The sequence below is a fragment of the Syngnathus scovelli genome, chromosome 4, assembly GCF_024217435.2.
Source record: "Syngnathus scovelli strain Florida chromosome 4, RoL_Ssco_1.2, whole genome shotgun sequence".
In the NCBI taxonomy this organism is placed as follows: Eukaryota; Metazoa; Chordata; class Actinopteri; order Syngnathiformes; family Syngnathidae; genus Syngnathus; species Syngnathus scovelli.
Window position 1 is genome coordinate 6,118,099 of NC_090850.1, and position 20,742 is coordinate 6,138,840.

Consider the following 20,742-nt stretch of genomic DNA (forward strand, 5'->3'; position numbering starts at 1 on the left):
CGTTCTACGCTGCCATCATCCAGTCTGTCCTCTGCACCTCCATCACTGTCAACACACACAGACTGCAACGGACAATAAGGACTGCAGAAAAGATAATTGGAATCAACCTCCCATCTATCCAAGACTTGTACCTGTCCAGGACCAGGAAACGTGCAAGTAACATCTCTACAGACCCTTCTCACCCAGGTTGCAGTCTGTTTGAACTACTCCCCTCCGGACGCCGTTATAGAGCTCTGTACACTAAAACCAGCAGACACAGAGACAGCTTCTTCCCCCAGGCTGTTGCTCTGATGAACTCACACCACTCTTAGAGTCTCAGAGTCATTACTGTGCAATAACATCCTGCTCTCCACACCTTTTTTGAATTGTCTACACTGTTTGTACTATGTGTCCTCTCTGCATCCATTGCAGCCTGGTCATCCTAGAAGAGGGACCCTCCCATCTGTGGTCTCTTCTCAAGGTTTCTCATTTCCCCTAGCTGGAGTTTTGAGTTTTTTCCTTGGCCTCTTGGGAGTCTAAGATCAGGGGATGTTTTAGAATATCTGCCATTTTTCACATGTCCTGAGTGTTGTTGTTAGTCACCTAAATGTTGAACAGAGGCTGTGATTTACCGAAGTGGAATTCCTTGTTTGGCACGCTCAAACATGGCGAATAAAAACTCTTGAATCTTGATCTGCTTTCCAAAATTTAAGTAGACCTCAGTGCGCAGGGAGCTTAATTTTGTCCGATTGCGCAACTGCAGTGCACCGCCGATCGTGCAACCGTAGCGCGCCGCCGACCGCGCAACTGCACCGCGCAACTGCACCGCGCTGGTCGCATTATTGTAACAGAGTGGTGGCTAAAATTTCTAAAATATTTTTAAAAGTCCTAATACACTTTCCAAAATTTAAGTGGACCTCAGTGCGCAGGGATCTTAATTTGGTCCGATCGCGCAACCGCAGCGCGCCGGGCGCTCAGTGTCGCATTGCTTTAGGAGCGTCTTTGTGTTTTAGGATGGCTTTACTGCATATAATACAATACTCAAAGTAACGAAAATACAATAACAACGAACGGAGTCAGGTGGCATCTGGGTCGCGCGGTCGGGTTTCCTCGGGTCCTCTCGGCTCATCTCGCGAGGTCCCACCTCCAAATTTTTATTCGACAACCGAAGCAAAAAAATCTAGAATTTTTTGTTCGAATTCCGATTTGTTCGAGAACCGGGACGTTCGAAACCGAGGTTTGACTGTATTAAGTTTGTTTTATTATTGTTATTGTATTTAAGCCTCAGGGTTCAAAGTAACCATCTGCATTAAAAGTTCACATTCATTACAACTTGTTTTTGGTGAGCAAAATGTCAGAAGAATTGAATTTAAATGCTGATTGATTGGGTTTTAATACAATGCAAATGGTCCAAACAGCGCCACTGCTTTGTGTAATCTCTGAGTCACATGGCAGAGTAAGAGAAAGGGTTTTAGAGCCCTTTGACGCAGGTCACCTAGCGTGCATTCCTACTAAAGCTCATAATAGTCACAAGCAACACAGCCAGAATAAGCAGCAGCCATACTAGTGTTTCAAAATAGTATTTTTGTTGTTATTTTTTTTCTTCAAGATACCGCACAACAGTGGTCCACAGCCTTTTTACGAGTGTATAAAAATGATCAAGTATCACAAAAATCCCCCAAAAAATCTTATATAAGCCGCACCTGACTATAGGCCGCAGGGTTAAAAATGTTGGAAAAAAGTCGCGGCTTATAGTCCGTAAATTACGGTACTGTGTCCTCGCTGCATCCATTGCAGCCTGGTCATCTTGGAAGAGGGATCCTACCATCTGTGGTCTCTTGTCAAGGTTTTTCATTTCCCCTAGTAGGAGTTTTGAATTTTTCCTTGCTCTCCTGAGAGTTTAAGATCAGGGAATGTTTGAGAATAATTGTCAATTTTTGCACATGTCCTGAATGTTGTACAGAGAACGAGTGTACCGGAGTCAAATTCCTTGTTTGGCATGCTCAAACTTAGCAAATGAAAATTGATTTGACATCAGATTTTTAATCCAAACGAAATAATTTTCCATTTTATCTTTTTTATTTCAACTTCATACACAACAAATTATTTCCTAATCACAAAATAATCCATAGTCTTTTTGTTGTTTGCGATCACTGTGAGTGGGCGGCGCAGACGCGTAGTAGTGTGAAGAGTTAATATGAAGTAGACAGTTCTCACCAGTAGTCCGTGTTTTGTTTGTTTTTTCTTTGTTTTTAGCCTTTCCCTGTGCATCGTCTCTGATTTTAGCGGCGCCTTAGAGTGTGTACATTTGAACGAGGAAGTGTCTGTGTCACTGATTATCTTGCAAATGGACACTTGTATGCACGTGAACTGGGAAGGGACGGAGGAGACACGCTCGCAAACGATCATGAGCGCTGGCTCATGTGCGCGTTCCCGTTAGTGTCATTTCTGTTGCTCGCTCTGGTGCGTGCAGCTCCCCGCGACAGTGCCAGCGGGCAACTTATTATTGATTTTATGATACAATGCTTTGGGCCAGTTTAAATTTAGACACGGGCCGCATTTGGCCCGAAGGCCGGACTTTGGACATGTCTGCTCTAAATTGTCCATAGATGTGATTGTAACTGTTTGTATGCACTCCAATTGGCTGGCGAGTAGTTAAGGATCTACCCCACCAAAGACTGCTGGGATAAGCTCCAGCACACATGTGACACCGATGAGGGTAAGCTCTTCGGAAGATGAATGAATGAATAAATGGATAATACTTTTTGTACCCCGAAGTATTCCAAAAATACTGTTAAATCTCCAATACAGGTGTACATTTTTCATGTAGCTTCACTGAAACGTGATTATACCACCCTTCACACACGCGCACTCACGCGCGTACGCAGGCATACACACACACACACACACGCACGCACGCACGCACGCACGCACACAAAGTCAGTTGGGTAGGTAATATGTTTTAGCACTAAAAAATTTGTTTAAATCTAGTCCACAATTTATTTCACTTTTTGTGGTTGTGAGCTTACCACAGGGTACTTTATATGTGGTCACATATACCACATAAGTAGATTGAAAATGTATCCGTATTAGGCACAAATAACCTTTAGTACTGTGTTAATATTTGAAGAGCACTCAGTAGCTATTTTGACTTACACTTGTGCTGTTATGTATAAAAGAAATCTCTATGAAAGCCCCGTACCTCCCACATAAACGAGCAATCTTTTGCTACACATTGAAAGTGCTCTTTGCTTTTTTTCTTGTTTCAAAGTACTCTTCTTTGAACACAATCATAAATGTACTGTTGCATGACTGTACTATCTACACAATCATGAGTTACCAGCTGGTTTTATAATCTTTAATAACAATAGCTGCAAAAAATATGAAAGTTTGTCAATAAAGATGAATTCATACTTAAATTAAAAGTCATTTTTAAGTTCCTGCTGTCAATTTTATTTACAGTGACCCAGTGAGAGTGTAATAATTGAATAATGCTGTGGAATATGAGGTAAACATCATAATAATACTGCACAACATTTATATAGTGCTTTTTTGGAAACACAAAGACAACTTACGCCACCGTTTGATACAGTAGCCACAGCCTGGCACAGACATTATGTAAGGAATAAGGACATAACAGCTGAAGTGCAGTGAAGAAAAAACGGCCAACGCTTGGAGGATACATGTAATGAGTGCAAGAGTGCATGCTTCCATAGCGTAAATCAGTGCTTCTCAATACATTTCTGTGATGTCCCCCCTAGGAAGAAGAAAACATTCCGTGCCCCCCTATGTTATTAACATTAAAGGAAACAAAATATAAATAGAAAATAAAGATCAACTTACAACAAAGAATAACTATTAATAACATTGTTTTTTAGTCTGTAACAGAACAGATTCAATGTGCATCGCTTTGCCTGAAATTAAAAATAAATTATAATTATTTGAACTATAAACATTCATGACCAACTGCCATTTTATGCTGGAAAAAATACAATAAATAATAATAAACATACATAATATTAAATTAAATAATAGCAATAAATGATATTCAAGCCAAAGTAATCAGCAACATTAGTTCAGGAGCACAATATATAAAACATTTTAAAGTAAAAAACAAAAATGAATAAAACAATCTGTGCTCAAAATGAGGCAGCATGACGGAGACCATATCCACGACTGCAGGTAGTATCAGCTCTTCTGCAATGGTGTGTTTTTCTCCTGCACTGAGCAATTTGGTACGCTGCTTTATATGATGCTTACAGTGCTTGCTGATTGACTGAAGTAGCATTCACAAAGTGGGATGATTGTTGGCAATATTCAGCCCATTTTCTCTGAAAAACCTTAAGCATCTTATCAGCGTAATTGGGGTGCAATGACTTTATAAGTGCCGCCTTAATTTATTTGGCTTCATACTGTCCGCTGCCAACATTGTAAAGCACAGTAAACACACCAGTCTTTCCTCGTCTCCCATCGCACTGAAGCCGAACGCAACGTACGCTTCGTCATATTTCCTTGTCTAAGCTTTCGTGTGACTTCCAATTCTCTTATCTCAGTCTCTCTCTGCCGTTCTGTTCAACCCTGTTCAATATTTTTCCATGGTGTGCAGTGGCACTTTTTATCGCCTGCTCTACACTGTAGAGTGACTATTCCTTGCGCACACTCTTCCAGTGATACCTGTCAGGCGCAGAGCAGGGAGAGGACTCGAATGCAGAGAGTTCAATGTCCAAAAAGGCTTTTATTGTCTCCACTGACAGTCGAACAAAAAACGCCTCACTAGGAGGGAAAAAAGGGAAAACAAAGGCGCCTCGAACTGAGGGAGAAAAAGGGGAAATCAAAGCGCGTCAAACCGAGGGAAATACAAAAACAAGGTAGCGATGTAACCAAGTTAACATCGGTGATCAAAGTTGCTCAAACAAGGTTTCTACGTGGAACTCGAGGGTTTCGTGATCGCTAGTGTTCTGACAAGGCAAGACGCACTGGCACTGGATACAGGGAAAGACGCGGGTTATATGGACACAGGAGGGGAACACAGGTGAAGACAGTTTGTCATTGGCGCAGGTGCACACACTTGGAATCAGGGGTTCACGTGACCGGACGCACAGGGGAAGGACACACCGACTGGAACGAGAGGAAAATCACACAATAAAACAGGAAGTGATCCGGACGACACATGACAGCATGACATAACCCCCCCCTCTAGGGCCGGATCCCAGACGGACCCGGAGCATCGGGGTGAGCCGCATAAAAGTCATCTAATAGCCCGGGATCCAGGATATAGCTACGCGGCACCCATTGCCGCTCCTCTGGCCCGTAACCCTCCCAGTCCACCAGGAATTGCCAGCCTCGGCCCTTCCGGCGCACGTCCAGTAACTTCTTCACTGTGTAGGCAGGCCCACCCCCCACCGTCCGCGGGAGCCGGCACCATCCCACTCTCCCTAACCGGCTTGACCTTCCCGACGTGGAAGGTGGGATGCACCGCAAGGGACCGAGGCAGACGGAGTCACACAGCCGCTGGACCGACGACCTTGGAAATCGGGAACGGCCCTACAAAACGGGGGGCCAGCTTCCTGGAGCCCACCTGGAGGGGAAGGTCCCGGGCGGACAGCCAGACCCGCTGGCCGGGCCGGTAGACGTCTCCGGTCAGCCATCCTCTTCACCCTGTCGCCCTGGCGGACCAGTATGGCCCTTGCCGCCGCCCAGATGCGCCGACAGCGTCTCACCACGGCGCGTGCCGAGGTAACTGACACCTCCGGCTCGCTGGCGGGGAAGAGCGGGGGCTGGTATCCAAAGGCGCACATGAAGGGGGACATCCTGGTCGCCGTGGTGGAAAGGGAGTTATGGGCGTACTCTACCCAGGTCAAGTTTTGACTCCACGACGAGAGGTTCTGGGTTACCAGACAGCGGAGGCCCGTTTCCAGCTGTTGGTTAATGCGTTCTGCTTGGCCGTTCACTTCCGGGTGGTAGCCCGAAGTGAGGCTCACGGTGGCCCCTATAAGCTTGCAGAAGGCCCTCCAAAAGCGGGACACGAACTGGGGGCCCCTATCTGACACGACGTCCCGAGGAAATCCATGGATCCTGAAGACGTGGTCCATGAGAACTACTGCCGTACGTTTGGCCGAAGGTAATTTGGGCAGGGCAATGAAGTGGGCCATCTTGGAGAACCTATCCACGACGGTGAGTATCGTCGTCTTACCGCTAGACACCGGCAGTCCCGTGACAAAATCAACAGAGATGTCGGCCCATGGTCGAGAGGGAATGGAGAGAGGCTGCAGCAACCCTACACGGCGGCCCGGAGTGTTCTTACTTCGCGCACAGATGGAACAGGCTGCAACATACTCCCGGACGTCCGCCCCCATGGAGGGCCACCAGAATCTTTGTTGGAGGACGTGCAGGGTTCTTCGCACGCCCGGGTGACACGTGAGCCGGGAGGTGTGCGCCCAGTGGATCACTTGGGATCGTAGTTGGGGCGGAACAAACAGTCTATTCTCGGGACTTCCCCTAGGGGGTGGATCATCGTGGTTTGCCCGCTTCACTAAGTCCTCTATGGGCCAGGTTACGGCTCCCACCACGCAGTGAGGGGGGAGAATGGGCTCTGGCTCTGTGGACACCGGGTCTGGGCTGTAGACGCGTGACAGCGCATCAGGTTTGGTGTTCTTGGCCCCCGGTCTGTAAGACAACGTGAAATGGAAACGGTTAAAGAAGAGGGACCAACGAGCCTGGCGGGAGTTCAATCGCTTGGCCTCCTTGATATATTGCAGGTTCTTGTGATCGGTCCAAACCAGAAAGGGGTGTTGGGCTCCCTCCAGCCAGTGTCTCCATTCTTCCAGAGCCTTTTTGACCGCTAACAATTCCCGATCTTCGACGTCATAGTTCTGCTCCGCGGGGGTCAGCCGTCGGGACAAAAAGGCGCAGGGATGGAGCTTGTTGTCGACCTGGGATCTCTGAGACAGGACGGCGCCGATTCCCTGGCTGGAGGCATCAACGTCCACCACGAACTGACGAGATGGGTCAGGCAAGGTAAGAATTGGAGCGGTGGTGAACCGCCTCTTCAGCTCCTGGAAGGCGGCTTCAGCCTCCGCCGTCCAGCGAAACGGAACTGTCGGGGAGGTGAGAGCGTGCAGGGGAGCCGCAGTGGCGCTGAAGCCTCGTATGAATCGTCTATAAAAGTTAGCAAATCCTAGAAATTGCTGCACTCTTTTGCGGCTATCCGGTACCGGCCATTGGGTCACCGCGCTTACTTTGGCTGGGTCCATCTGGACCTTTCCTGGGGCTATGATGAAGCCAAGGAACGATATCGTTTCTGCATGGAACTCGCTCTTTTCGGCCTTGACATAAAGTCGATGGTCCAGGAGCCGTTGCAGGACCGACTTAACATGACTCTCATGGGTCCTCAAATCTGGTGAATAAATTAAGATGTCATCCAAGTAAACGAAAACAAAGTGGTCTAAGAAATCACTCAGAACGTCATTGATCATGGCTTGGAAGACCGCGGGGGCATTGGTGAGGCCGAACGGCATTACCCGGTATTCAAAGTGTCCCCGGGGGGTGTTGAAGCCCGTCTTCCACTCATCACCTTCCCGAATGCGCACCAGGTGATACGCGTTACGTAAATCTAACTTGGTGAATACCCGAGCCTGCTGCAACTGATCAAACACGGCCGACATGAGTGGGAGGGGGTACCGATTCTTTATCGTGATCTGGTTGAGGGGACTGTAATCTATGCAGGGGCGCAGGGTTCCCTCTTTCTTCCCCACAAAGAAAAATCCGGCCCCTGCAGGCGATGATGACGGCCTGATCAGACCTGCTTTAAGTGACGCGTCGATATAGTCATTTAAGGCCTTCTTTTCGGGGCCCGAAAGGGAATAAAGTCTACCCTTGGGGATCGAAGCACCGGGCAATAGGTCTATGGCGCAGTCGTAGGGACGGTGGGGTGGTAAGGAGCTCGCCTTGGCTTTGCTAAATACCTCCGCAAGTTGATGATAGCATTTGGGTACTTGGTTTAGATCTGGAGCTCTGAACTCTGATTCAGGAGACGCAAGGTCCGAGGGAGAAGTGCAGGTGGACTCGATCGAAGGGTTTGGTTTGACACACGATACTTGGCACTGGGATGCCCACCCCTTTATCTCCCCTGACTCCCAGTTTATTGCAGGGTTGTGGTGATAACCGAGGATAAGCGGATTCAGGGGGGAGGTGACTACATGCAGTCTTACTAGTTCATGATGAGTGCCAAACGACAATGAGAGGGGTTCGGTTATATAAGATACGTCAAAAAGAGCTTGTCCGTTAAGTGCCTTAGCCTTTATGGTTGTGTTCAAGGGTTCGGTCTTTACACCTATGCTGCGAGAAAAAGCCCAGTCAATCAGATTCTCGTCGGCCCCTGAGTCAATCAACACCCCGAGCTCGAGTTCCTTGCCTTGGCAGGTTAGCGTCCCGACGGGTAGAACCCTATTCTTCTGCCGGACCACGGAGAAGGTGCTTACCCTCAGCGCACTCCGCTCCGGGCAGGAGAGGAGGAGATGACCAAGCGCCCCGCAGTAGTAGCATATGCCCTCCTGACGTCGACGCTGTCTTTCCTCTTCGCTCAATTTGGCCCGGCCGAGCTGCGTGGGTTCCGTCCCCTCGAGTGGCCCAGCCGGGATCGATCTTTGGTGGTGCGTCTCGTGGGATGACCGCCCGCCCAATGATGCGGAAGGAGTAACGATCGCACCCCGGCTTGCGCGCTGCTTCCTCCACTCCTTTAGTCGGTTGTCAGTTCGGACGGCCAACGCGATGAGAGCGTCGAGCTCCCCAGGAAGATCAAGGGAAATGAGTTGGTCCTGGATGGTCCCGGAAAGACCCTGGAGAAAAGCATCGTACAGAGCCGTCGAGTTCCATCCGCTTTCCGCGGCCAGAGTGCGGAAGCGGATCGCGTAGTCGCTGACTGTCTCTCGACCCTGGGTGATATGGGACAGCTCTCGTGCCTTCTCTCGGTCCATGGGAACTGGATCGAACACCATGCGCAGGGCCTCGATGAATCCGGAAAACGAGTGACAGGTAGCGGAATTCCTGGCCCATTCTGCGGTCGCCCACGTCCGGGCTCTTCCCGTCAAATAGGAGATCGTGTATGCCACTCGGGAGCGTTCCGTTGGGAAGTCGCCGGGAGCTCGCTCGAACTGCATCTCGCAATTCGTTATAAAGGCTCGACTCAGCCCGGGTTCACCTGCATATCGTTCGGGGGAAGCCAGTCTGATCCCCCTCGCCAGAGGCGCGGGCGCCGGGTGGTCCACCGGGGGCGCCGCTGTGGAACAGGGCGTCGCAGCTCGCCCCGTGGTCAGCAGAGCGAGGACGTCTTGCATCTGACGACTCAGCGAATCCACCTGGGCGGCCACCGCCTCTCTGAAGCCTTCCTGGTTCTTTACCAGTTCCTGCTTCTTCTTCTGCTGTTGGCCCAGTTGCGCAGTCTGGGAGCGTACTTGGGCGACCAGCTGCGCTGTCTCTGCCGAGTCCATGTCTGGCCAGTGCGTAATGTCAGGCGCAGAGCAGGGAGAGGACTCGAATGCAGAGAGTTCAATGTCCAAAAAGGCTTTTATTGTCTCCACTGACAGTCGAACAAAAAACGCCTCACTAGGAGGGAAAAAAGGGAAAACAAAGGTGCCTCGAACCGAGGGAGAAAAAGGGGAAATCAAAGCGCCTCGAACCGAGGGAAATACAAAAACAAGGTAGCGATGTAACCAAGTTAACATCGGTGATCAAAGTTGCTCAAACAAGGCTTCTACGTGGAACTCGAGGGTTTCGTGATCGCTAGTGTTCTGACAAGGCAAGACGCACTGGCACTGGATACGGGGAAAGACGCGGGTTATATGGACACAGGAGGGGAACACAGGTGAAGACAGTTTGTCATTGGCGCAGGTGCACACACTTGGAATCAGGGGTTCACGTGACCGGACGCACAGGGGAAGGACACACCGACTGGAACGAGAGGAAAATCACACAATAAAACAGGAAGTGATCCGGACGACACATGACAGCATGACAATACCACCACTTCCACCTACTGCAGTGGATGTCTAATTACCCTTTAATCTAGTGCAGCCAAAAGAAAAGCATGTTCCCTGGTGTCACATGCGCCCCCCTTAGAATCGCACCGCGTCCCACTATTTGAGAAGCACTGGCTTAAATAGATGTGTCGTATAATAGTCAGTTGGTCAGTCAATTAAAACAATATGAAACCCGCACAGATAGCGCTGCACTATTCTGAAATGTATTGCCCATGTAAAATGTATTTTTTTCCAAACAGAAAATTCTATTCTACTTATTAACTCTTTAAATACCAAGCATTTTCAGAAAAGACAACCCCAAAAATCAAAACCAATTTTGAGCATTTTCACTCATTGTTCAAGGCTTAGACAATATTGTATGCTATTATAATGTAAGCATACCGTATTTTTCGGATTATAAATCGCTCTGGAAAATACGTCGCATCCGCCATAAAATGCACAATAAACAAAACAAAACATATAAAAGTCGCACCAGAGTATAAGTCGCATTTTGCAGAAAAAGTATTCGACAAAATCCAACACCAAGAACAGACATGAACGAGCAATAACAGGCTAAACGATACGGTATGCTAACGTGACATAAACACAAACGAAGAGCTGAGAATGGGCCTGATGTAACATCAACAGTTATCCAAATAACTATAACATAAATAACACCGTTATCAAACCATCTGTGTCACTCCAAATCATCAAATCCATCGATTGTCCTTTATGTAAACAATGCCGCGTGTGCGCCGCGCCGCCGGACTCGTCGTCAGTTGCAGTTCAAATTATTCCACAGGCCCATATAACGATATATAAATTATATATTAAATAACTATTATATAAACAACAATATTATCAAACCATCTTTGTCACTCCAAATCATTAAATCCATCGATTGTCCTTTATGGAATCAACGCCGCCTGTGCGCCGCACCGCTGACGTCGGACTCGTCAGTTGCAGTTCAAATTAATCCACAGGCCCATATAACGATATATAATGTATGTATCAAATTCCTATTATATAAACCACAATATTATCAAACCATCTGTGTCACTCCAAATCATTAAATCCATCGCTCGTCCTTTATGGAATCAACGTCGAGTGTGCGCCGCACCGCTGACGTCGGACTCGTCAGCTGCAGTTCAAATTATTCCACAGGCCCATAAAACAATATATAAAGTACAGTCAAACCTTGGTTTTCGAATGTCCCGGTTCTTGAACAAATCGGAATTCGAACAAAAAATTCGCGATTTTTTTTGCTTCGGTTGTTGAACAAAAATCAGAGGTCGAACCTCGCGAGATGAGCGGGGAGGACCCGAGAAAACCCGACAGCGCGGCCCGGATGCCGACTGACTCCGTTGTTATTGTATTTTCGTTACTTTGAGGATTGTATGAACCCCTAATCATGCCTTGAAAGAAAACAAGTGGGAGCAGAAAATCCATTCTAAAACACAAAGACGCTCTTAAAGCAATGCGACAGTGAGCGCCTGGCGCGCTGCAGTTGCGCAATCGGTCAAAATTAAGCTCCCTGCGCACTGAGGTCCACTTAAATTTTGGAAAGTACATCAAGACTTTAAAAATATTTTTTAAATTTCAGCGAAGGCTCTGTCACAATAATGCAACCAGCGTGGTGCAGTTGCGCGGTCTGCAACGCGCTACGGTTGTGCGTTCGGCGGTGCGCTGCAGTTGCGCGATCGAATAAAAATGCGCAAATAAAAAAATGCTTAAAAAAGGCGTTTTTTTTAGTCTTGGAACGGATAACATTCCATTATTTGTAATGGGAAAAATAGATTCGGAATTCGACCGATTCGCTTCTCTAACCGCCTTCTGGAACGGATTGTGGTCGAAAACCGAGGTTTGACTGTACATATCAAATTCCTATTATATGAACAACAATATTATCAAACCATCCGTGTCACTCCAAAACATTAAATCCATTGATCAAAATCTTCGTCTTTTATGTAAAAAAACGCCACATGTGCGCTGCGCCGCTGACGTCGGAGTCGTCAGTTGCAGTTCAAATTATTCCACAGCCTCTTATAATTATAAACAACAATTTTATCAAACAATCTCTGTCACTCCAAGTCATTAAATCCCATGATCGAATCCTTTGTCCTTTATGTAAACAACCGCCGTGTGTGCATCGCGCCGCTGATGTCAGTTGCAGTTCAAATTACAGTAATCCCTTGCTACATCACGTTTCATTTATTGCGGTTTCACTACATTGCAGATTTTTGAATTTTGAAAATTTTTGAATAATTTCACATATAAGTCGCTCCTGAGTATAAGTCGCCACCCCACCCAAACTATGAAAGAAAACACGACTTATAGTTAGAAAAATATGGTATGTGGTCCCAAATTGGATTGGATTAGTCTATGTTCTTTCAACAGAAGAAAAAGGTAGGATTCTCTCATACTATTTTTTAGTTATCACCATTTGAATATAGCTTGGTTTCATTCAAATCAGCAATCTCAGAAAATTACCGTAATTTTCTGACTAAAAGTCGCTCCGGAATATAGGTCGCATTAGCCATAAAATGCACAATAACGTGAAAAAAAAACCATATAAGTCGCTCCGGAGCATAAGTCGCATTATGGGGGGAAATTTATTCGACAAAATCCAACACCAAGAACAGACATGAACGAGCAACAACAGGCTAAACGATAGGTATGCTAACGTGATATAAACACAAACGAAGAGCTGCGAACGGGCCTGACATAACATTCAGAGTTATTTAAAAAAACTATTACATAAATAAAACGTTTATAAAACCATCTGCGTCACTCCAATTCATTAAATCCATCGATCGTCCTTTGTCAACAATGGGTGCGCGCCACTGACGGCGCTTGCACGTCAAAATATTCCACAGGCCCATATAACGATATATAAATTAGATATTAAATAACTATTATATGAGCAATAATATTATCAAACCATCTGTGCACACTAAATCATTAAATCCATTGATGAAATTCTTTGTCCTTTGTCAACAATGCCGTGCGTGCGCCCTGACGTCAGCCTCGTTGTTATTCCACAGATCTAGTATATAACTATATTGTAGCGTTAACAAAGTGCAAGGAAAGACGTGGGACGTGACAGCTCTGTATGTGAGTGAAGTTGGGGCCCTACTCCAACTTCACTCACATACAGAGCCGTCTCCTCTACATGCCGACATGTCCGGAACACCTCCCCAGGGAGGTGTTCAGGAGGCATCCTGATGAGATGCCCGAGCCACCTCATCTGGCTCCTCTCAACGTGGAGGAGTAGCGGCTCTACTCCGAGTCCCTCCCGGATGACGGAGCTTCTCACCTTTCCCGTTCGGACGAGTTTCATTTCTTTGGCTCGCTCTGGGGCGCGCAGGTCCTCACAACCGTGCCAGTGGGCAATTTATGGACTTTATGACAATGCTTCGGGCCGGTCCAAATTTAGACGCGGGCAGGAATTGGCCCGCGGGCCGGACATAGGGTGCCTAGTGTAAGGAAACATACACAAGTTGTCGTTCGGAAGCGAATCAGCACTTTATTTTGAAATGCACCGGAAGTTAAAGAAACTTGACAACTAATGAATTTGAGAGACGTTAGGCTTACTCGCGCCATCCAGGCAATTTTTTCTCCACTTATGCTCACGGAAGCAATGGCTGTAAGCTGTAATCGTTTTGTTGGATAACTTCATTACAGTTTATAAGAACAATACTGTGGAAGAAACTAAGTGTTTTTGTTGTTTCATTTGCAGTTTTATTCGTTGTGTTTGACACTGGATGGAAATCAAGGGAACAAGACACTTTGAATCCTGACTCATGAGTTTGGCTGGCTGATGAACTGTGATAAGGTACACAAAGTACATAACGCACAGAGGGATCAGTACAGTAAAAAGCCACACCACAGTGAGTTGAGGAAACAACACAAGATCCAAACATGGCTGACAAAGATGTATCCAGCGTTGTCGACATGGAGACGGTAGACTTTGAAGAGACTTCACGTCGACCTTCATCTTCCAAGTCATCAGTCCGCAGTGCATCGAGAGCTAGTGGTAACTCCAAGCACTCATCATCCTACAATTCCGTTCTGGAGGCAGCTGCCAGAGCCAGAGCTTTGGCTAAAGCAGCGGCAACCAAGGTAGCATATTCAAAGAAGCAGTTGGAAATTAAAAGGCAATGAGCTAGGCTAGACATAGATTTAGAAGAATAGCGGGCGTGCTGGAGCCTATCCCAGCAGTATGCGGGGGAGACCCTGAACTGGTCTCCAACCAATCGCAGAGCACAGAGAGACGAACAACCATTCTCACTCACACTCACACCTAGGGGCAATTTGGAGTGCTCAATCGGCCTACCAAGCATGTTTGGGAGGAAACTGGAGTGCTCAGAGAAAACTATTATTATAGATTATTATTATTATTATTATTATTACAAACTGGATTCGGTTGAAGTTGGGAAATTGTGTAAAATGTAAATAAAAAAAATGAAATGATTTGAAAATCCTTTTCAACCTAAATTCAATTGAATACACTACAAAGACAGCTTTCAGAGCGGGGGATGAGGCTGGCTTGAGGACAGCGAGGGCCGACCTGTCCCGAGGCATCAAAGAAGCAAAGAAGGCGTTCTCGTGCAAGGTCTCCACCCACTTCAAGGACAGCAAGGACGCACGTAGCCTTTGGCGGGGCATTCAGACCATCACGGACTACAAGCCCGCGCCGAGGAGCTGTGAGGGCGACGTCCGTCTGCTGAACGATCTGAACCGCTTCTTTGCTCGCTTCGACGCCCAGAACAGCACTTGCCCGCTGAAGACCACTCCCCCCCCCCACACGGGCAGCCCCTGCGCCTCTCTGCCGACGGTGTGAGGAGGGCGCTTGCCGCTATTGACACCCGTAAGGCAGCGGGCCCTGACAACATCCCGGGTCGAGCGCTGAAGGACTGCGCTGGGGAGCTGTCGGGTGTCTTCACGGACATCTTTAACGTTTCCCTGCAGCAGGCCATCGTCCCCTCGTGTTTCAAGGCTGCCACCATCGTTCCTGTGCCGAAGAAACCTGCACCGTCCTGCTTCAATGACTACCACCCTGTGGCACTGACGCCCATCATCATGAAGTGCTTTGAGCGGCTGGTCATGGAGCACATCAAGTCCTTTCTCCCCCCCACCATTGACCCTTTCCAGTTTGCGTACCGTGCCAAGCGGTCCTCTGAGGATGCCATCTGCTCTGCCCTCCACTCGGCCCTCACCCACCTGGAGAGAAAGGACTCATATGTGAGGTTGCTGTTTGTGGACTTCAGCTCTGCCTTCAACACCATTGTGCCGCAGCGACTCATCTCCAAACTCGACGAGCTGGGCCTCAGTACCTCCCTCTGCAACTGGCTACTGGACTTCCTCTGTCAGAGGCCTCAGGTGGTGCGTGTTGGCGACAAAATCTCCGCCAGCATCACGCTGAGCACGGGGGCCCCCCAGGGCTGCGTGCTCAGTCCATTGCTCTTCACCCTGCTGACGCATGACTGCTCTGCGACCTACAGCGACAACCGCATAGTGAAGTTTGCTGACGACACGACTCTGGTGGCTGATCATCGACGGTGCTGTGGTGGAGAGGGTGAACTGCACCAAGTTCCTGGGGGTGCACATCAGTGAGGACCTCTCCTGGTCCGCAAACACCTCGTCACTGGCAAAGAAAGCTCAGCGCCGCCTGTACTTCCTGCGGAAGCTCAGGCATGCATGTGCTCCTCAGGCAGTCCTGTCTACATTCTACCGTGGCACCATTGAGAGCGTCCTCACCAGTTGCATCGCTGTCTGGGGTGGTAACTGCACTGAACAGAACTTGAAGGCCCTGCAGCGCATAGTGAATACGGCTAGTAAGATTATTGGTGGTTCGCTCCCCTCCCTGAAGGACATTTACACCTCCCATCTCGCCCGCAAGGCAACCTCGATTGCCAGAGATGTGAGTCACCCGGCTCACTCTTTGTTTGACCTTCTGCCCTCTGGGAAGAGGTACAGGATCCTGCGCTCCCGCACCACCAGACTCGCCAACAGCTTCTTTCTCCAGGCTGTTAGGGCCCTGAACTCGCTACCCCCTTCTGCGTAGCGTGCGGCACTGTTGCGCTATTTTCGGGAACGTCTGCTGTACGCGCACTTGCTCCTTTTTTTTTCTGCTCCTCTTATTTATTTATTTATTGTTGTGTTATTTATTCATTATTTATTCAGCACGCTTTTGTTGTACTTGTTTACTTGTTTGTCTGTTGTGAGCCATGTCTTGTCACCGTGGGATGGGGGAACGAAATTTCGGTTTCTTTGTGTGTCTTTGGCATGTGGAGAAATTGACAATAAAGCTGACTTTGACTTTGATAATTAACTTAGTATTTCATGGCTGCAACACGTGCAGTAGAAATTGGGAAAGGGCATGTTTACCACTTCGTTACTTCACCTTTTCTTTTAATCACACTCAATAAACGTTTTGGAAGAGAGGAGACGAATTCTCTTAGCTTCTCATGTGGAATTCTTTCCCATTCTTGCTTGATGAACCACTTCAGTTGTACAACAGTCCGGAGTCTTCCCTGTCGTATTTTACGCTTCATAATGCGCCACATATTTTCAATGGGAGACAGGTCTGGACTGCAAGTGGGCCAGGGGAGAACCTGGACTCTTTTACTTCGAAGCCACGCTGTCATAACTTGTTCAGAATGTGGCTTAGCATTATCTTGCTGAAATAAGCAGTGGCGTCCATGAAAAAGACGTCGCTTGGATGGCAGCATATGTTGCTCCAAAATCTGTATGTACTTTTCAGCATTTATGTTGCCTTCACAGAAATGTAAGTCACCCATGCCATGGGTACTAATACACCCCCATACCATCACAGATGCTGGCTTTTGACCTTTGCATTGATAACAGTCCGGATGGTCCGCTTCCTCTTTCGTCTGGAGGACACGATGTCCAGTGTTTCCAAAAACAATTTGAAAAGTGGACTCATCAGACCACTAAACACTTTCCCATTGTGCATTAGCCCATTTTACATGAGCTCGGGCCCAGAGAACCCGGCGGCGTTTCTGGATGTTGTGCATAAACGGCTTTTGCTTTGCATGGTAGAGTTTTAACCCGCTCTTACTGATGTAGTGACGAACTGTATTTACTGACAGTGGTTTTCTGAAGTTTTCCTGAGCCTATTTGGTGATATCCTTTACACACTCATGTCGGTTTTTAAGGCAGTGGTGTCTGAGGGATCGAAGGTCACGGTCATTCAGTCTTGGTTTCCGGCCGTGGTGCTTACGTGCAGTTATTGAACCTTTTGATGATATTATGGACCGTAGATGTTGAAATCCCTAAATTCCTTGCAATTTTGCTTTGAGAAATGTTGTTCTTAAACTGTTCAACTATTTTCTCACGCAGTTGTGGACAAAGTGGCAAACCTCGCCCCATCCTCGCTTGTGAATGACTGAGCATGTTTTTTGGAGGCTCCTTTTATACCCAATCATGTCACCTGTTCCCAATTAGCCTGATCACATGTGGGATGTTCCAAATAGGTGTTTGATGAGCTTTTCTCAGCTTTCTCAGAATTTTTTGCCACCTTTCCCAACTTCTACTGGACGTGTTGCAGCCATGAAATTCTAAGTTAATTATTATTTGGCAAAAAACAATTAAGTTTATCAGTTTGAACATTAAATATGGGTTGTCTTTGAATATGGGTTGAGAAAGATTTTCAAATCGTTGTATTTTGTTTTTATTTACATTTTACACAATTTCCCAACTTCAACCAAATCCGGTTTGTAGCTTACAGTGGAGTCTGGCTCCGTGACCCCACACATAGTCAACCACCTGCGGCAGCTGAGGAGAGGCCCTCACACAACGCCTGCAGACCATCAGTGAATGAGGAACATGAGGAAAAGAAGCCGTTCCAAGAGGCAATCGACACACAGTATTATGGCCCCCCATTTCATGGTGCAATCAGACATTGTAAGTATAGCCTCCTACGACAGTCATCACCCACACCTACGACACCACCACGGATGGATGACTTCAGGCCTTCGTGTGATAACCTCAGGCCTCTCCAGAGTGACATCGGAACCCCCGCTTAGCCTTCACATGCAGCAAGGCACACATCTGCCCCAAAGCCACCGGACAGTCCACATATACAACATTCTCCTCCTCATGCCAGCCCTCCACACATGATAGACTTTGCCAAGTTTCTTGCTCGCAAAGGATTTGTGGCTACTGGAGTCACAAAATTTGATAAGATAATTTTAGGCCATGGCAGTCCTCATTCCTAACTGCAACACAAGACTTGCGTTTATCATATAGTGAGGAACTGGACCTCTTAGTGAAGTGGCTCGATAATGACTCGTTTGAACATGTCAAGAGGATCCGTGCTGTTTATTTCACAAAGCCTAAAGCTGCCCTACAACTGTCCTGGAATAGACTGCATGAATGCTACGGCACACCAGAAATAATTGAAAATGCCCTGTTCAAAAGAGTGGACGATTTTCCCCATCCGTCTGCTAGAGACAACACAAAGCTAAGGTTGCTCAGTGATCTCCTCATGGAGCTATTAGCAGCCAAAAACGATGGATATCTTCCTGGCCTTGCTTACCTCGACACGCCTCGTGTGATAAAGCCTATCGTGGAGAAGTTACCTTCAAGCTTGCAGGAGAAATGGCTCAGTGTAGGCACAAAGTACAAGGAGCGCTACAGGATATCTTTCCCTCCCTTTTCGTTTTTTTGTCGACTTTGTGTATGGCCAAGGCAAGTCTCGAAACAACCCAAACTTCAGCCTGTCCATCAGTAGCCAGCCGTACGGCAAAGTTGAGAAAGCTCCATTCAAGCCAAGTGAATTTAAGATTGCTGTATCTGTGTGCAAAACAGACGTGTCTGGTACCCCTGATGCAAACACCTTAAATTCCGCAGACGATGGAAAGGAAAACAATGATCCGGCTCGTTATTGCCATGTGCACAAGAAAACACATCTATCGGAAAAATGCAGATCATTTAGAGCAAAAACATTACAGGAAAGAAAAGACATTCCTAAAGAACATAAACGCTGCTTTAAATGCTGCGCCCCAAACCACCTTGCCAAGGATTGTCAGGCATCATTGAAATGTGGTGAGTGTGACAGCCAAAGACAGAGCTCCGCTATGCACCCAGACACCTCTCTGCCTCCCGACCAAATGGCCCCTCCACAAATAGACACAGTGGCGCAAGGCAATTCCCCACTTGAAGTGACGTCACGATGCGCTAAGGTTTGTGGCAAGGGTTACCCTAACCCTAACCTCCCACGCTCATGCTCAAAGGTGTGCCTGGTGCGTGTCTTCCCTCAGGGCCAGCCAGATCGCTCTGTCAAGATGTATGTCATACTTGACGATCAGAGCAACCGCTCACTCGCCCACTCTGAATTTTTCCACCTTTTCAAAGTCAAGAGCAGCTTCTCCCCTTACCTGATGAAGACCTGCGCCAGTACCACGGAGATGATCGGCAGGAAGGTGGTGGACTTTCAGATCGAAGCAGTGAATGGAGCTGTGTGCCTAGACCTTCCACCTCTCATTGAGTGCTATGAAATAATGAATAACAAATCTGAGATTCCAACTCCAGAGGTAGCCCTCGCACATACGCAATTGAAACACCTCGCTCCTCACATTCGCAAGCTGGATCCTGATGCAGAGATGATGATCCTGTTGGGGAGAGATATGATATGTGCGCACAAAGTGAGAGATCAAGTCACGCACCTTTTGCCCAGCTCCTGGACTTAGGCTGGGTCATTATAGGCAAAGTCTGCCTTGACGGCACCCACAAGCGTCTTCAAAACTCATGTGCTTCAAAATGGGCGTCCGTCACTTCTCATTCCTTGCCAAAACAGCATCAGTGTGAAAGAGAAACCATGCAACACGGGGGAGGACAAGTATGGCCACACTACACATACATTGAAACCATTGCCAGTCGAGGATCAGCTCGGGCAGACTGTTTTCCAGCAAGCAGACAGCGACAACAAGTGTGCCATGTCTAATGAGGTGGAGCTTCCTGTTAGCGTGCTGAACCGAGCCATGTCGACAAGACCTTTTACGGTGTCACCGTGCGCGAGGACGTGGCCATGTCCACTTCGCTGCTGAGCATCAACGCCAGCAGCCCAACGGGGCAAGCCCAACGTTTTCACCCTGGTCGGCGGCGACCCGCCGCGGCAGTTCGACATCAGCTTCGACATGGGCGTGCTGTACCCGCTGGACTACGAGACGGTGCCGCACTACCGCCTCACGGTCAGGGCCACCAACATGCTGACGGGCGCCAGGTCCGAAGTTCAAGAAGTATATAAGTTTATCTGTGTCTGCTGGTTTTGGCGTACAGCGCTCTGTAACCCTGTCCTGATGGGAGTAGTTCGAACAGACCTGGGTGAGAAGGGTCTGTAGAGATGTTACTTGCACGTTTCCTGGTCCTGGACAGGTACAAGTCTTGGATAGATGGGAGGTTGGTCCTGATTATCTTTTCTGCAGTCCTGATTGTCCGTTGCAGTCTATGCTTGTCTTGTTTGGTGGTCAATCCAAACCAGACAGTAATGGAGGTACAGAGGATAGACTGGATGATGGCAGTATAGAAGGTCTTCAGCAGCTCATGTGGCAAGTTGAACTTCCTGAGCTGTCTCAGAAAATACAGCCTTTGCTGGGCCTTCTTCCGAGCAGAGTCTATGTGGCAGGTCCATTTCAGGTCCCGAGAGATTGTGGATCCCAGGAACTTGAAGGTGTCTGTGGAGGGAATAGCATTCGTGAGGATGATGAGAGGTGGAAGTGGT

At 47.8% G+C, this 20,742-nt stretch overlaps 1 long non-coding RNA gene across 1 annotated transcript; it reads left to right on the top strand.

Moving 5' to 3' along the window:
* Positions 1–2,020: 2,020 nt before the first annotated feature.
* On the top strand, positions 2,021–13,874 carry LOC137840223 (uncharacterized). The gene is made up of 2 exons (XR_011086730.1): positions 2,021–2,698; positions 13,735–13,874. It is a non-coding gene; the product is annotated as an uncharacterized lncRNA (long non-coding RNA).
* The last annotated feature ends 6,868 nt before the right edge of the window (positions 13,875–20,742 follow it).